At 42.6% G+C, this 14,907-nt stretch overlaps 1 pseudogene; it reads right to left on the reverse strand.

The window, feature by feature from the left end:
• Window positions 1-937: 937 nt before the first annotated feature.
• Window positions 938-8,546, reverse strand: LOC129013850 (small ribosomal subunit protein uS15-like; annotated as a pseudogene).
• Between the last annotated feature and the right edge of the window lie 6,361 nt (window positions 8,547-14,907).

The raw sequence follows: 14,907 nt of genomic DNA on the forward strand, positions 1-14,907 counted from the left end.
GGGTAGGATCCAAAGCTCTGGCCTTCCTAAGCAGTGCTTGTTCCTGACTTACACATGGATGGTTTTCTAAACCAAGTTCATTTTCTGAAGCAGAGAATGAATAACTCACTGTACTACCTCCTCCCCTTCACGGCAAATTTTTTTCTTTTGTCTGTATTTTCATGGCTGCTGGATTCTAAAATCAAGGTGCAAGTTGCTTTGGGGCTTACTAAAGTCGTGTGGCCTTCCCAGGCCCTGTGGAAAGGTTAGGTGCACCCAAGATAACCAGGGTTGGTTATTCCCTGTGAGAGAGTCAGAGGGGTGCAGGCTGGAAGCATAGTGCTCCCTCTGCCCCCGCGCTGGTCATCATGTGGAGCGTGTGCTTTCTAAGAAGTGCCAGCCTGTGTCCAGAGCCTGCTGGGCAGATGTGAAGCCAGCTGTGGACTTAGTCACAGTGACTCTGCTACCAACAACAGCAACATGGACATTTAGGGAGGAGCAAATGAGAGGAAGGAAGAAATAGGCAAGGTAACAAGGCTTGACATCTGATCTCTGGGCATTTCCAATGGAGGGATTTGGTTTGTTTATGTTTCCACCACCGAGAATTAACAGTGGTTAACAGCTGTTCATATCTGTCTGCTTTACATTTTTAAATAAATGTTACAGATAAAATTGAAGTTCTCTTTTTGTCCCTCACTCCCTGCCAAAGGCAACCACTATTCTCAAATCTGCTGGGTATTCTATTCAATTGTAATTATTTTTACATGTATGCATCCATGAACACCATGTAGTATGTTTTGTGTGTTTTAAAATGTCACATACATCTCAGTGTCTTGTACATAGTACTCTGTGACTTTTACATTCAAAATTATGTTTTTTTGAGGCCAATGTTGATGCAGATTATTTAGTCATTTGTTTTTCTTTTTAACCACTTTATTGCTTGAGTACATAGACAAATTTATGCAACAAGGACAGAGGCTGTAGATGGTTCATATTTCCAGCTGGGAGGGAGGACTTGCTTGATTTTATAATATCGAGCCAGACGGTGAATCCGGCTCTCTGTCAGAATCAGAAAGAATTTAGCATCCTTATCCTTTCTGCTCCTCTCAAGATGCTTTTGAACAGCGACTGCTTTCTTAATTAAATGGTATAGATCTTCCAGGAGATCAGGAGCAAGTCCCTTAGACTTCAGAATTCTTATGCCTGCCACAAAACGAACTTGTGCAGCACCATGTCAGTCTCTCAGGATCACACCGATTTGTGGAGAGTCAGGCCCTTCTTGGTCAGTTCGTAAATCTGCTCCTTCACATTGTCAGATGTCAACTTCAGCCAAGTGGGGATGCTGTGGTGATAGAGCAAAGCCGACTGGGACAGGCCCTTCCTGGGCGCATGCGTGCAACCAATGATGGCGGCAGTCAGGCAGTAAAAGGCTGTTTTTATTTTTTTATGTCATTTTTTTGGTAAGTTAAGTGTTGAATGTTGAGTTTTTAAAATACTGATTGCTTTATATGCCATCCGCTTCAAAAGGAGTTGAGTTCTGCTTCAGGCATGACATGGTAGCTGGTATCAAATTGAACTCTTCTGCTGAGAACAACTAGAAAAGGTGGGCAAAAATTTCTTAAAAGCAGCTGTTTGAAGACCTGGAAGAACAACCAAGACACTCTGATGTGGAATTGACCATTGTTCTTCCCTGGCTGCTGTTGCTGTGGGTCATGGTGCTCACAGCCCTCCTCGGATGGTCAAATGGGTGAGAGGGGTGCTCACACAAATGCCCTGCAGTTTTTTAAAACAAAAGGTCACCCCCTTCAGTTAGAAACTGAAGGTCACTGTAGTGGAATCCAGACAGTGGAGTCTTTGGGCACAGGGAAGGCTGGCAGGGGGACACTGGAGCAGAGCCAGGGCAGGCCAGGCTGGGAGCTATACTGTAGGGTGCTCAAATTCTACCAAGATTCTAAAATATCACAAGTGTAATTAGGGGTGCATTGTTTTAAAAAATAGTCTAAAGGAAGGCAGTACCTTAATAGCCACACCAGGGAGTGGTAAAACCCAAAGGGCTGACCTGACCAATGGCACAGTGACTAAACTGCACTGTAAGGAGAGTGGACCCAGGCAGGTAGTGTGAGGGTGAGGTTTGGCTGAGCTGGGATGTCCAAATTTGAGACCAGAGCTGACCAGGCCTAAACAGTAAAAGAGAAATACCATAAACTGCCCCAGAGAACTTCCTTCTCCATTTTCACCCCAGAGCACTGTTTCTCCTTGTCCTTCTGGTATGGAGAATAGATACTAAAGAATATTGATTGGAAAGAACACTGAATTCTTGGCCTGTTTTGGGGGTGGCATTTTCAGCTTTCCTTGGGTAGCCACATGTCTAGTTTCAGGCTCACAAAGACCAAGGTCTCACCAGCTCTGTCCCCTGTGGAACGGTGGTGGCATCTTCTGTGTGATGGTGAATTTTAGATGTCAACTTGCCTGGGCTAAGGGATGCCCAGATAGCTGGTAAAACATGAATTCTGGGTGTGTCTGTGAGGGTGTTTCCAGAAGAGATTAGCCTCTGAATCGGGAGACCGAGTAAAGCAGATGGCCCTCCCCACTGTGAGCAGGCTCCGTCCAATCTGCTGAGGGCCCTAACTGAACAAAAAAGTGGGGGAATAGAGAATTCATTCTCTACTTAAGCTGAGACATCCATCTTCTCCCACTCTGACATCAGTGCTCCTTGCTCTCCATCCTTCAGACTCTGAATGGGACTTACACAATCACTGCTACCCGCCCCCCCAAACCCTCATTCTTAGGCCTTTGGGCTTGGACTGCATTACAGCTTGCAGGTGGAAAATCATGAGACTTCTCTGCCTCTAACTGCATGAGCCAATTCCTATAATAAATCTCTCTCTCTCCACACACACACACCCATTGGTTCTATCCTCTGAGGATCCTTGATTAATACACTCATTCATCCCTTGAAATGCCCAACTCTGATGTGGAATTGACCATTGTTCTTCCCTGGCTGCTGTCGCTATGGGTCATGGTGCTTGCAGTCCTCTTTGGATGGTTGGATGGGTGAGAGGGGTGCTCACACATCCCTGGGCTAACTGGAGCTAGTTGCCTTGTTCATTTGGCCATATCCCATTTGGACCCTTTATGATTGGAGTGTGAACTACATTTAGCAAACTTTTGAGTTCAACCCAGGAGCTGGAATCCTTACATCCTGGGAGTAGCTCTTCGAACACTTTGGAACTAGAGGCGTGCATGGTGGTGGGTGTTCTTAGGTATGCATTTCCTATATGGACGGTCCTGAAATGGTGTAACACCTCAACTTGCCAAGAGGCCTCCTGTGTGCTCCTGTTTGGCAGGTGGGGAGATTGAAAAGATTCATTACTTCCTTTACATATTTATTTTTCTATATAGAATAAGGTAACTGTATTACCACAAATTTGGAAAATAACCCCACCATACTGCTGCAACCGTTATTAGCATTTTGGCTCATTTCTTTCCTGTCTTTTTTTCCTACACAGTTTTTAAAGTATAGGTACAACCACAGTGTTTATATGATTTGTATATGCTTTTGTTGTCACTTAACATAGATATCAGATAATCTTGATCGTTTTTAAAAAATGCTTTTTAAAAATACACTTAAAAATCACATCCCATTGAGTGAATCCTATCATCAGTTAAGTATAATACTATTCCTATATTAACAGATGTTTAGGATTTGGAATTCTGCCTCCCTACATCAAATACTGTTATATCTGTAGCTTTTTCATCTTTCAAATAATTTGCTTTGGCTAGATGACCAGAAAGAGAAGAGGAAAGACAACATCTTTAAGTCTCTATTAAAGTTCCTAATATGGTTTGGCTCTGTGATCCAAACTTTATGTTGAATTGTAATTCCCAATGTTGGGGGAGGCACCTGGTGGGAGGCAGCTGGAGTATGAGGGCAGATTCCCTCCATGCTGTTCTCATGATAGTTCATTCTCACGAGATCTGATGGTTTAAAAGCGTGTGGCACTTCTCCCCTCACTCTTTCTCTCTCCTGTTGCCATGTGAAGATGTGCTTGCTTTACCTTTGCCTTCCACCATGACTGCAAGTTTTCTGAGGCTTCCCAGTCACGATTCCTGTACAGCCTGCAGAACTGTGAGTCAATTAAACCTCCTTGTTCATAAATTACACAGTCTCAGGTAGTTCTTTATAGCAGTGTGAGAACGGACTAATACAGTTCCCAAGTTGCTTTTCAGAAGGGTTTACTAGTTTGTACAGACCCAAGAAATTACAAATGTGGCAGTTTCTCCCTTTCTCTCTCTCCTCAGCTTTGATTATTAACATTTCTTCCCGAATAATAGACTAATCTTTCTTTCATCAGGGCAATCTTTTTATATTGTTAGTGAAGTTTCTTTTTTAAATTGTCCTTTTGTGAGTCCTTTTAATTTTTTACTTATTGTCTAGTGTGGTTTTTGAGTAGCACATAAAATAAATGCAGATAGTACAGGAGGGTAAAACAATGAAAAGTGAGTCTTCCATCCTTGGCGCTCATTTCTCCAGGCTCTACCCAGAGGCAATCACTGTTTCTAGTTTATTTTGTTTCTTCTGCTTCTTGTACCTTTTTCTCGGGGACTCCTGGATCCCTTGCCCTCTGGCTTCCCACTGCCTTTCTGGTTCTCTTTAAAGGGCACCCTACCCCCAGCTGCACTGTCAGGCCCAGTGCATCTCTCTTCCCTAACAGGTCCACAGTGGTCAAAACTCTGTCAGGCCCAGTGCATCTCTCTTCCCTAACAGGTCCACAGTGGTCAAAACTCTAAACATATGAACACTTATTGGGGAAGGTAGTGAGGATGGGAGCCAGTGGGGGAAGTGGCCTGGGAGGGAAATATTGCCAGATAGATCTCATCTTCCTGAGATGGCAACAGGAGATTTGGACCAAAGGCTCCGGCTCTGTGTGTGTGTTGGGGGGCGGCGGGGGGAACAGCGTTTTCAACCAGGTGTTAGTAGTGGCTGCAGAAATGCTGTTTTCTGGGATCTCAGGTGGGCTCTTTAAAGAAGAGACTGATGGGTGATGGAAGGCTTCACAGTCCTGATGTAATAGCTGAGGTGGACAGCAGGGGGAGCTGTTGGATGCTTCTGACCCAAATGTGGCACAGGAGTAGATTAGTGGCTCCTGTAATCCAGGGCCCTACCCATCAGTGGTGAAGTCCCAAAGAGGACTTTGGACAAAACGAAGCTTTGCCTTCCCAGTGTTGCCCAGGTGATCTGGTGTTCCTATGTTACTCTTATGTGAACTGTTGCAATATTCGCCTTGCAACAAATTGAATTCCAACATTTATTGTGAGCTGCTATTTTGTGAGAGACCTATGTTATTCATGCATACCTTTCAAAGGGCAGTCACTATGCACCTAGTCTGCACTGGCTTATGCTGAGATGAGTAAGGGTCAGTTCTGGACCCAATGGGATCAGAAATGTCCACTGAGAACTAAAAAAACAAGGGATGGAATTTAAAACACTATAAAAGAGGTATAGACGAAGTGTGGTGGAGGTTCATGATGGGAAGGGCTGTCATTGGCTGGAGCAATCAGGGCAGCATTCATAGAGGAAATGGCATTCGAAAGAGCTTTAAAATGGGCTTGAAAATTTAGAACTGTTTATTATGAAATTTTAATCTCCTAGAAGGGTGCATCTTTGGTGGAAAAAACAGAGGGAACACGGGGATGAAAGCTGGGCTCAGAGGATCAGCCAGTTGCATTAAAATCTTGAATAAATGAAGTGGAGAATTATTGGAGGTGAGACTGGAAAACACGTTTGGATCCATATTTTTGGAGAACCTTGAATACCACTCTTAGTAACAAGGAAGCAGTAGCTGCTTATAAGCAGGACATTCTGGATAAAAAGCAGAGGAGTTGGGGTTTATGCCTTCTTGTCATTTCTGAGAAGACGAGTAATTTTTTAAAATAGCCAGTGAAATTTAGTTCCTATAAAAGGTGTGATCCTTGGTCAATAAGGACAACCGGCTTCTCCCAATGGAGAAATCTCTGATGATCCATTTCACACATCCCTGGGTGCAAATTACTACCTAGTCTACACCAGTGTTTCTCAAACTTGAGTGTGCATCAGAGTAACCTTGAGGGCTTGTGAAAACATAGACTGCCGGCCCCACTCCCAGAGTTTCTAGGACAGCCAAGAATTTGATGCCAATGCTGCTGGTCTGGGGACCACACTGAGAACCTCTGGGTTTAAACATCCTACCTGACCTTTCTCAGTATATCCACTGGGTGGCAGCAGAGAGCATCACAGGCCCTGCGCAGTGGTCAAACCCGGAAAGCCCGGGCAGAGGCTGTGGAGGACTATTTCTGTGTATTCAATGTGGGTTATTTTTGCTGCCAAATGACAATACAAACCATCCACAATATCAAGCTCTTCAAAATTCAAGGATGCGTTGTATAAGAGGATGATTGGTGACTTGGATCTTGTTCCTTTTCCAGGATGTCCTCACCACCAGACACAGTCCAGACACCCTCTACCAGGCGCCCCCAACAAGTCCTTCCTTTAAAAAGAGAATAGTTTTTAATAACTTTCAAGGTCACCTGCAAAAGGGTTTCTGTTTGAATAATGTCATGACTGTAAAGCTGGCAAGAAACTATATCGCCAGCTGATAGCTTGAGTCAAACTGGAAAATTACGAGCAAGTTTTTCCATGAACAAAGAGGAAGTGTCCAGTCATTGTTGAGAGCAGGTTCATAGCTGTGTACAAGCTCTAGGAGATGGGGAGGCCCGTGCAGACCTACTTCCTTCAAGAAGGGAAGACAAAAGAAACACGTTTTGAGTTTGGGTTTTTAGGTGGTTGGGAAGGTTATGTTATAGGATTTTTTTTTTTTGAGGGGGGATTTGTTTGTTAATTTTTGTTTTTAAGTTATGAGAGTTATTTTCTTTTTCTTTTTTTTTTTTTTTAGAAGGAGTTTCACTCTTGTTGCCCAGGCTGGAGTGCAATGGTGCGATCTCGGCTCACCACAACTTCCACCTCCCAGGTTCAAGTGATTCTCCTGCCTCAGCCTCCTGAGTAGCTGGGATTAGAGGCACACGCCACCACGCGTGGCTAATTTTATATTTTTTAGTAGAGATGGGGTTTCTCCATGTTGGTCAAGCTGGTCTTGAACTCTTGACCTCAAGTGATCCACCCACCTAGGCCTCCCAAAGTGCTGGGATTACAGGCGTGAGCCACTGCGCCTGGCTCTGAGAGTTATTTTCTACTAACCAACTATGTACTGCTAGATTTTGGAATAAAAGGTTCTTTGTGTGTGGGGAGGGGAGGAAGGAGCAGAGTCAAAAAAACCCTGAGCAATGATAGGATGGATTAGAGTTTGGAAAGGGAAACGTGGAGTCCAGAGCACACTGATTAGGCTATGGCAAGGGGGTCCTCTTGACATCCTCTAACCAGATCTCACAGCACACTTCCTGCCGTGTCTCAGCAGAGACCAGCCCTCACCAGACCCAGTGCTGACATTAACCAGGTGCTGCCCTGAGTGAGGTGGCGTCCTGCCACGCCTGCTCCGTCATCTGGGAGATGCCTTGTCAGCAGCTCCAAGGCCTTCTGTGGGAAGGCATGAAAGTCTGTCCTCACATCCCTGCTTCCCTTATTACCCAGCGGTGGAAGTTCAGCCCCCGCTCTCCTATCTTCCTGAATTCATCCCATCCTTTGTTGGCCCTGTTTGTGGTTTCTTCCTGTACTCTCTTTTGTAGATTTTTGTAGAATTTCAGAATTGATTGTGATATTAGATGTGATCATCTCTGCTCTGCCTGCTGCTGGTGATGTGTGGCACTGACCCACTCTCCCCATTTTCCTCATTGTGGCTCTATAGTCAAAAAGGCTCTTAGGCACCTTCTAAGCTCTTTCTTCTCCAAGCTAACATCCTTTTCTTCTTTAAGTCCATTTTTAACATTGGTTGTGAGTTAACTCCTGACCCCTCCCCCTCTGTCTAGTCCATCCTGGTCACTCCCTCCTTGCTCTGAAAGTGAAGGGTGCTGGTGGGAGCAGGACCTTCTGGCTGCCCCCAGGCAGGCCCGTGGCTCCCTCGAGGCTTTGAAATTGTGATGTGTGTGTCTCTTCACACCAGGGTGGGAGACCGTTGAGGGAAAGAACCATGCCTTTCTCCCTCGAGATCCCCTGCACTCAGCACAGCCCCTGTCAGACAGCAGGCATTTGAAATTAAACAGAACATTATAATTCTGGGTCCTAGCCTTTATAAATGCAAGGCAAGACTAGATTATGTTAGCAGATTTGTCAGTATTCATTTGGTTCAGTCTTATTGCACAGATAGGCAATTAAAGCATTTTAAATGGGCTATGCTTAAGTGTGATCCCCCTCTCATGTACTTCTATAGCAGTCTTTAAAACACTGCATCGCCCTTAAAGATCTGCTTCTTGGATTTGGGCTGTTGAGATCTTTTCCTTCTTCCACGTCATTCCCTCAACTTCTCAAGAAGTTGTCAACTTGAGCTGCTGACACATTCTGCAAGTGCACAGGGACACAACCCTAAGAGTGATCACCTACCCCCACTGCCCATCAGTGGTTCAGTGAAGGACGGCATCCCTGCTTGGAATTTGACCATTCAGTCTGCCGGTTACCAAAACCATGTTCATGCTTTAGTGTAAAGCTTTAGCATCAAGGTTACGTCCCAGGTGATGCTTCAAATCCAAACTTCAAATCCAAACTGCCCCCTTCCCTGGGCTCCTGTGGTCTTTTGTTCTCTTGCAGTGCTTCCGGACTGTGGTTAGCTGATTATAATTATTTTTTCCTACATCATTAGGTGGTGAGCTTCTCCAGGACAAAGTCTGTCTCATTATTCATCTTTGTTTGTAGCAGGTGCCTGACAAATACTGATAGAATTAAAATAACTTTTGTTTGTCTCACATTTTGATAAATGAACAGGGCTATATTTACCTAAACATTTATGATTTCATACATGGACAGCATATTTCCTCTTGGGCTTTTCTCTTCCTAGACTGGATAGATTTAATGATTTTAGTTTTATATCATAGGACAACCCTCCACTGGAAGAACTGAAGTTCTATTAAGTTTAGGGGTTTCTGGTTAATTTGTAAATTGTTGAGAAAGAATCCACCTTGTTCTGGTCAAAAGGTGACAAATATAGTTAACTAAAACAAAGGGCAGAGAGTCAACTATTCTTTCTGCCAATGATTACTTTTGTTATATGCTTGAGATCAGATACTAGTCACTTGTATCCCAGTTAACTTAATATAGATAGCATTTTCTAATATTTTCAAGCATTACTTTAATGCTTTTTGATGCCTGTTTTGAACATCAATCTTTTAAACTCATTGTGTATAATTCTATAATTTATAGAAAAATCACACTTTACCTAATTCTTCTAGGCAATATTTTCTTTGGTATTTGGGACTTTTTTTAAAGAATAGTATCCTCAAATTGGAATTATTGTGTCAAATAACATGAATGCTTTTTTGATTCAGTTGGATTTTTAATTAATTTTTATACTTAAATAATTTATACTCACTGTTGAAAAATAGATAAGCAATTAATAATAAAGAAAGTCCCCCTTGGTTTCACTATTTAGAAATAACTACTATAAATATTTTTATGTATATTTGTGTATGCTTTTTTCTCTACATGGATGTTTATTTCACAAAATGTGGAATCTTATTGTTTACGCTATTACATAGCCTATTTTTAAATTTATTGTGAATTTTTTCAGGTATAAAAAGATATTTTCTCAAAAAAATACATTTTTTCAACACAGTTTTAACAATTGCATTGTATTCCATGGAATAATAATATTAATAGTTAACATTTATTTTGTAATTTTTATATGCTATGCAATATTCTATTTGTTTTATATACCTAAGCTCATTTAATCATCATAATAACCCTGTGAGATAGGTACTATTTTAGCAAAAAAAATCATGCATAGAAATATTAAATGACTTGCCTAGTTATGGGCATACCATAAATGTGCATGACCCAATAGGCCATTGTAGAACATTTTAGTTATTTATTTTTTGTTTGCCATCATAAGAAATGTGGCTATTAATTCATGAAACAAATATTCATTGAGCTCCCACTCTATGCTGGGTGTTTTGCTAGAAGCTTTGTATATAAGGGAGAAACTGTTGCAGAAAGTAGGCTTGGCTGGGAAACAGACCTATTTGAAAGGATCCTGGCGTGAGATGGGGTTTTCTCTCTTCTGTTTGCTCACATCACGGAGGGGAACTCCATACTGCAACAGCAGCCCCTGGCTGGATGTGGTTTTGTCTCTTTTGTCAACAGTGATATCTCCCGCCCCACTTCCTTGCTCTCTCAGGAAGGCCCCCTCGTGCTCCGCACACCTGCCAGGGTGGGGCTTGTGGAGTTGACCTTCTTCCTTCCTGAATCAGACAACCAAACCAGAGGCGTAACTTCGGGGACTGGTCCTATACCTCTGATTCTGTTCTGTGTTCTAAGCAGAGTTTTCATGAATAATGAAAATGCCTAGGAGTGTTCATTGCCAGTTATTAAAGAAAAATGGGATTGGCTACTGTACGGTGTAATAGTCCCAGGTTATTCCACCCTTTCTGGCAGACTATTTACTCATGTACTTTTAGTATACTGAGGGAAGGCTAAGAGATCTCTGGCCAGTAGGTAGGAAAGAATAAAAAGTCTTTGAGTTTTCAGATATTTTCTTTTAGTAGTAGCTTCCAGCAAGGCACAGTGGCTCACGCCTGTAATCCCAGCACTTTGAGAGGTCTAGGCAGGTGGATTACTTGAGGGCAGAGTTTGAGAACAGCCTGACCAACATGGCAAAACCCTGTTTCTTCTAAAAATACAAAAATTAGCCAGGCGTGGTGGCACGCGCCTGTAATCCCAGCTACTCAGGAGGCTGAAGCAGGAGAATTGTTTGAACCTGGGAGGCAGAGGTTGCAGGGAGCTGAGATCATGCCACTGCACTCCAGGCTGGTGACAGCAAGACTCCATCTCAACAATAAAAAACATTTATTAACATATAATTTACATGCCATATTATTCACTCTTTTAAAGTGTAGAATACATGGGCTTTGAATACATTCACAGAGTTGTGTAACCATCACCACTGTTTAATTTCAGAACATTTTCATTACCCCAAAGAGAAACCCCATACCCACTGTCACTTCTCATTCCCCCCACCCAAATCCCCCAGCTCCTGGCCACCACTAATCTACTTTCTATCTCTATGAATTTGCCTATTATGGACATTTCATATAAATGGAATCATATGTGGCCTTTTATGTCTGACTTCTTTCACTTAGCATAATGTTTTCAAGGTTCATCTATATTGTAGCATGGATCAGTTCTTCATCATTTTTTAAGGCTGAATAATATTCCATTGTATAAATAGAACACAAACAAAATATAAATTTTGCTTCTTCCTCCGTCAATTGATGGATATTTGTGTTGTTTCCACATCTTATCTATTATGAAGAATGCCGCTGTGATCATTTGTGTACAAGTTTTTGTTTGAACATATGTTTTCAATACTCTTAGGTACATTGCAGGCATGGAATTGCTGGGTGATAAGGTAACTTGATGTTTAACCTTTTGAGGAACTGTCAAATTGTCCTCCAAAGTGACTGTATAACTTTACAATCCCACCTGTCATGTATGAGGGTTTGTTGCATTTTTAATTGCAGTTATCATGAAGTCTCTAAAAGCCAGGCAGTCACAGCCACAGGGCACAATTCCAGAGTGCAGAGGAAGTTTTCAGCACAACTCTGACCCTCTTGGCAGGGATACTCAGGCCTGCATGTCTCGTGACTGTACATGTTGTTTAGACAATTGTCTCTGTTTGGTGACCCACAGTTTTCGTACTGATATCCGAGTTTTATTGGCATTGCTGACCTATGAGTCTGATGTCTTTGGTGCAGAGCCTCTATCACAGTTTCACCCAGAATCCCATTGCTTTGGACCAATAATAACAACATTCCCTTTGTACAGGTCTTTGCAATTTGCAAAGCACTGTGTTACTTCCCTCTTCTCCAGAGCCTTATGCTCTGCTTTCCAAGGTGTTGGCCTTAGTATAGCAATGTAACCGCTGCTAAGGTGTGTAATGGCCAATAAGATGCTGGCTTTTCCTCAAGAGACTCACTGAGTCCTAATATTTCCCTAGTATAAATGTATCAGTAATGATGAGGATGTCAGTTGCTACCATAGAGCAAAATGGCTTTTGAGGCTCCCTCAAAGCTAGTCTTAGAAGACTCCCCCTCTGTGTGCAGGCCATAAGCTTGGCATTGTTGTAGGAACTTAGTACTGTGTCCAAGCCAGAAGATTTTTCTTTTTGAGACAGAGTCTCGCACTGTTGCCCAGGCTGGAATGCAGTGGCGCGATCTCGGCTCACTGCAAGCTCCGCCTCGTGGGTTCACGCCATTCTCCTGCCTCAGCCCCACGAGTAGCTGAGACTACAGGTGCCTGCCAACACTCCCGGCTGATTTTTTTGTATTTTTAGTTGAGACAGGGTTTCACCGTGTTAGCCAGGATGTTCTTGATCTCCTGACCTCGTGATCCGCCCACCTCGGCCTCCCAAAGTGCTGGGATTACAGGCGTGAGCCACCACCCCCGGCCCAAGCCAGAAGATTTTTCTACATCTTTCTTATACAAAGATCGTTTGTGAAAAAGCTAAGATTGGTGGCAGGTTTTCAGGAAATTTTTCTTTTTGTTTATGCTGGTTTGTTTTCCTAAAGAGTGAACATGCAATCGCTAAGTTTTTAAAAGACGCAAAAAATTGATGGTAGGCCCGGGAGTTAGAAGGCTCTGGGGTTACAGTTCTTCCACAGGGCAGTTGCTGTTTATGAGTGTTCTTTCTTGTCTGTAAACCCGTTCTCTATGCCTGAGAGAACATTCCTTACAGCCATGACTCCTTAAAAAGTATAGCCTTTGCAAAAGACTCTTGTCAAATGTTTTTCATCATCTATAAATCACACACAACTGTTTCCCCTAACATTAGCATCAATGTGTATGCCAGTTTCCTCTGAAAATGTCAAGCATGACTGCTCCTTAGAGAAACCATGTTTCTACCTCTCTTCCTCACCAAAGTTTATAAATTCCCAAGCATTCTCTGTGTTAACATTTTATTGTGTGTCAGCTCACCCTGAAAAAAAAAAAGATAACTAGATTCTATGCATGAACCCCCTTCAAAACTCAACTCCCAGGAGAGCTGTGTGTTTTCTAAGCCTGAGCAGCTCAGAATCCTGGTTTATGAAGGCTTGTGGTCTAAGGGCTGGGTATTTCTTGTTTAAATTCAAATTAATTTCCCAGCCCCAGTGCAAATATATCCTTGCAATACTACACGACACCGCTTTCTGGTACAGTCCACCTGCCTGTTTCCTGTCCTATGTTATATCACTCATAGAAAATTCTAATATTCCAATGAGCAACCAGCCTGGAAAATAAAGCAGTTCAAATACCTGGGAATGATGGGCTTATTACCATTGCTCCATTTCCCTGTGATATTTATTCATCAGAGATGAATTGCTTCTTTGTGATTTCAGAGGTCATCTCATCTAGTCCCAGGGAGGACTATGTCTAAACTAACCCAAACTGTGACTGTTCGTTAGAGTCTTAAAATTTTATGGCTATAGAAGGATGACATCTTTGACTAAGAATTACTTCCACTATCTAATTTTTGTGAATTTTGGAAGTTTTACCTCAGTATAATCTGAATATTTTTTGCTGCATTGTCTGTCATTTTGCATGCAATGCAGAAAAAAAAAATTCCACTCTGCATGCTAGAGTGGATCTGGTAACTGAAAATAATTGCCATTATCTATTGAGCACATATTATATGCCAGAAACCATACATAGTGCTTTACAAGCATTACTTTATTTTATTCTCAAAACAGCCCTATAAGGTATGTATTTTTGTCAGCCTTTTCCAGATGAGGAAGAAAAGGCCTTGAGACATGAACTAGCTCAGCGAGATGGCATAGTTAGACTTTGGTTAAACAGGGCAGGTTGACATGCTTGGGTAGTACTGTTCCTTCCTGAAACCCCACAAAAATGACACTGAAAGGATTTTTTAACTTGATAAATCACCAATGATAAAAAAGAATAGGAGAGTAAGCAAGAGCAATGGCATCTGGGAAGCCAGAAGGAGAGGGCAAAGTGTCAATTTAACAGACCAGAAAATGGCACAGCCTATGTGGTTGGGGGTGAAGCTTGAAGTAGGCAGAGTCCTCTGAAAATGGGCACAGGTGGAGTTAAAAATAGGATTTGTTGAAAATTTGTATATTAAACATTTCAATGTCCCTAGATCCTCTCCCTCCTCCTAGTAGAAGGCTAGATATTTCTTCTCTGGAGCTGCCAGCTTTGGGCAGCAGCATAGCTGAGGACAGGGTACCATGCCACATGGGGGATTGAGTGAGTATATGTGCTGAATGGTGACACCACTGGCCTCCTCCCCAAGCCCAGCTCCAAGAGCACTGGCAGCCAGGTTGATCTCTTCCAAGCAGGAGCCTCGAGGATTCCTTTCTAGGGAAGATGTCTGGCTGCTCTGGCATAGAATTTAAAAGATGTTGAGGGTGGGAGTACCTTGGTGAAATTGCTCAGTGGTTTACCCTCTGGTGAATTCTATAGTTGACAAATGTCACCCCCACACAAAAGGCAGCCCATCAACTATTGGGTGCCTCACTCTGAAATATGAGCGAACAGTCAAGGTCATCAGACATTTGAGAGAAGTCTCTAATATCAAAGACATAGACAAAAACAAAAACAAACAAACAAAAACAAAACAAGGAACGAGGGAGGAAACAAGCAATCTGGGCAGCAGAAAGAAACCTGTACCATAGCAACAACAACAAAGTCCTATGATTGATTAATCTTCAGAGATTACATAGACAAGCACAAGAGGTTAGCATAGCAGAGAACCAAAATGATCCTTGGAACTTCAAAGTTGAGAGCAGAAAGAA

Source organism: Pongo pygmaeus, chromosome 16 (genome assembly GCF_028885625.2).
Source record: "Pongo pygmaeus isolate AG05252 chromosome 16, NHGRI_mPonPyg2-v2.0_pri, whole genome shotgun sequence".
NCBI classification, from domain to species: Eukaryota; Metazoa; Chordata; class Mammalia; order Primates; family Hominidae; genus Pongo; species Pongo pygmaeus.